Source organism: Gossypium arboreum, chromosome 3 (genome assembly GCF_025698485.1).
Source record: "Gossypium arboreum isolate Shixiya-1 chromosome 3, ASM2569848v2, whole genome shotgun sequence".
Lineage (NCBI taxonomy): Eukaryota > Viridiplantae > Streptophyta > Magnoliopsida > Malvales > Malvaceae > Gossypium > Gossypium arboreum.
Genome location: NC_069072.1, coordinates 50,861,055 through 50,865,121, shown reverse-complemented (window position 1 = coordinate 50,865,121; position 4,067 = coordinate 50,861,055).

The following is a 4,067-nucleotide window of genomic DNA, read 5'->3' as shown; positions in this document are numbered from 1 at the left end:
TTGGGGATGAAAAGCGGTGCTAAAATGCAACTTGGAACCCAAAGCTTCTTGCAATTTCTTCCAAAATCGTGAGGTGAATCTTGGATCTCTATCCGACACAATAGAAATGGGTACCCTGTGTAATCTCACAATCTGAGAAGCATACAATTCAGTTAGTCTATCCAGTGAATAATCCGTACGTACGGGAATAAAATGAGCCGACTTAGTCAGTCTATCAACAACAACCCAAATCGCATCTTTCTTACTTGTCGACAATGGCAACCCAGACACAAAATCCATCGTGACTCGATCCCATTTCCATTCAGGTATCATGATCGGCTGAAGTAAACCCGTAGGCACTTGATGTTCCGCCTTCACTTGCGACATACTAAGCACTTCAAACAAAATCGAAATGTCTCGTTTCATACCATGCCACCAAAAGCGGCGTCTCGTGTCGTTGTACATTTTCGTACTCCCGGGTGAATTGACATTCGGCTACAAAGAGCTTCATTCAGAATCATCGAAATAAGTTCTGAATTTCTTGGAACACACAAACGACTTCTGAACCTCAAACAATCGTCATCATCAATTTGAAACTCTGATTCCATTTTCGAAACGCATTCAGCCCGTTTTGCAACCAGTTCATCATCGACTTTCTGAGCTTCATGAATTTGATGAATCAACAATGGTTTGGCCTTTACTTCTGCCACTAACACATTGTCGGATAGAACAGACAAGTGTACATTCATCGCTCATAAAGCAAACAGTGATTTACGACTCAAAGCATCTGCAACCACATTAGCCTTTCCCGGGTGATAGTCAATGACAAGCTCATAATCTTTTAACAACTCAAGCCAACGTCTTTGTCGCAGATTTAAGTCTCTTTGAGTCATCAAATATTTGAGACTTTTGTGATCCGAATATACATGGCACTTCTCACCAAATAAGTAATGTCGCCATATTTTCAAAGCGAATACGATGGCAGCCAGTTCAAGATCATGGGTTGGATAATTTTTCTCATGTGGCTTTAGTTGCCTCGACGCATAAGCTACAACTCGACCTTCTTGTATCAATACACAACCGAACCCAAGTAAGGATGCATCTCTGTAAATGACGAACTCCTTGCCTGATTCGGGCTGCACTAGTACTGGAGCTTCCATCAAATGAGTTTTCAATTGATCGAAACTTTTCTGACACTTTTCTGTCCATTCAAACTTAACATCTTTCTGAAGTAGTTTCGTCATTGGTGTGGCTATCATCGAGAAACCTTTTACAAACCGTCGATAGTAACCAGCAAGTCCCAAAAAGCTCCGAACCTCAGTAATATTTCTCGGAGGCTTCCAGTTAAGTATGGCTGAAATTTTGCTCGGATCAACTCGAATACCCGATGCGGATACCACATGACCCAAGAAGCTCACCTCTCTTAACCAGAACTCACACTTACTGAACTTAGCATATAACTGCTTATCTCGTAAAATCTGCAACACTAATCTCAGGTGCTCAGCATGCTCGGTTTCATCTCTTGAGTAGACCAAGATGTCATCAATAAACACAACTACAAACCGGTCCAGACATCGTTCAAGACCCGATTCATCGATCCATAAATACCGCGAGGGCATTAGTGAGCCCAAACGGCATCACTAAGAACTCGAGTGACCGTATCTCATTCGAAAAGTTGTTTTGGGTATATCCGAATCTCGAATTCATGAATCGATAATAACCCGATCTCAAATCTATCTTTGAAAACACCGAGGCTCCCTTTAGTTGATCAAACAAATCGTCAATGCGCGGTATCGAGTATTTATTCTTTATTGTCACCTTATTCAGCTGACGATAGTCGATGCACAACCTCATGGTTCCATCCTTCTTTTTCACAAACAATACTGGTGCACCCCAAGGTGAGAAACTTGGTTGAGCAAAACCTCTATCCGTCAACTCTTGCAACTGAGCTTTCAATTCCTTTAATTCTGTTGGTGCCATAAGATACGGAGATATCGAAATCGGTGTAGTCCCAGGTACAAGCTCAATACCAAACTTTACCTCCCGAACAGGTGGTAAACCCGGTAATTCTTCGGGAAAAACATCCGGGTATTCACAAACCACTGGCACAGATTCAAGCTTCTTTTCTAACTCCTTGTCATCAAGTACATATGCAAGGTACGCTTCACACCCCTTTCTTACATATTTCTGAGCCAACATCGATGATATTACAGTTGGTAACCTATTCAAGTCAGTAGACTCAACTCGGATCACCTCGTTATTTACACACCTTAAATCGATGGTTTTTCCTTTGCAATTTACAATTGCATCATGTACGGTCAACCAATCCATACCGAGGATAACATCAAATTCGTCAAACGGTAAAAGCATCAAATCGGCCGAAAAACAGGAACCTCAGATTATTAGGGGACATTTCTTGCACACTTTGTCGACAAGCACGTAACGACCCAATGGATTTGACACCCGAATTACAAACTCAGTAGACTCAGCAGGTAGAGTCTTACTGGATGCTAAGGTTTCACATATATTAGAATGAGTAGAACCAGGGTCAATCAAAGTAATCACATTAGTATCAAAGAGAGTAAAAGTACCGGTAATAACATCTGGCTAGAAAGCATCCTCGCGTGCCGGCGTATAGCGTAAGCTCTAGCAGAGCATGAGCCTCGAGATCGGTTGTAGCATCTCTAGATCCTCTCGACCGCCACTAGCATTGCCGTATTCCTAGATGGTCTACCCGAGCGATAGTAGCACCGGGTTTCCCACTCGATTTACGTTACTTCGGACAATCTCGGGCAATCTTTAAAAAGTGGTCACCGATCCGACTTGTAACAGAGGCGGTCATGGAATCTACAACTCCCGAATGCCATTTACCACAACATCGACACTCAGATTCGTCTCGACGATCATTTCCAACACTGGCGATCAAGTGACTCGTGCACTCACAGGGGGTCGATCACGATCTCGTCTAGAAAAACCCGAAGTGTCTCTAAATCGGCCTAAATCATCTCTAAATTTCTTCGATGGTGTTGAAAGGGCCTCCCAAGACCTCTTCTGAAACTCCTTTGCTCCCATATCAGCTTTTTCTTTTCTCCATACTGAGCTCCTCGACTTTGCAAGCTCGCTCGACAAGTACCACAAATTCTCGGATTTCCAAAATGCTAACATATAGCTTTATATCATCATTCAGTCCATCCTCGAAACGTTTACACATCACGGCTTCTGAAGAAATGCATTCTCGAGCGTACTGGCTAAGCCTTACAAACTTTCGTTCATAATCAGAATCGACATGGATCCTTGTTTAAGTTCAAGAAATTCCTTCCGTTTTGATCCATGAATCTCGGTGATATACTTTTTCCAAACTCGGTTTGGAAAAACTCCCAAGTTACTTGCTCTCGGGCACAACAGAAGTCAACGTATTCCACCAATAGTAGATGAATCATGTAGCAAGAAGATAGTACACTTTAGGCACTCATCGGTGTGCAAGATAGCTCATCGAAAACCGAATAGTGTTGTCCAACCAAAATTCAGCTTGCTCGGCATCATCATTGTCCGTAGCTTTAAATTGATAGCCCGTGTTTTGATTCATCAGCTGGGGCTTATTTGACCTTATTTGGTCATTCTTGGAGGTATTGTAGGTCTTGGGGTGGTATTAGTCGGAATGGAGGTTGTGGAGCAGTCAGATTAGTTCGAATGTATTGGTTGAACCAATCATTCATCACGCTATAAAAAGCTTGTCTAGCTTCATCGTTCGGATTACTAGCAATAGGTTGAGAGTTCGGCTGCTGTCCCTTGCGGAGCAAGCGCTACACTCTCAAGATCATCACTACGCTTCGGTTGGGATCGAGATCCATTACTATAAATAAACACATTTTCAATTGTCGAAATCACCACACTATCAAATAATCGCAAAATGGCATGTATAGCTAGACCCAAACGTATTACGGTAGTCCTAGAATCGACTAAATCATAGCTCTGATACCAATAAAATTGTAACACCCGTGCGACACCGCTGTTTTGAGTCGAACACGAGGTATTTACTGACTTATTTCATTTATTTTCACAGTCCATTTTAAAATTTCCGGACAAAG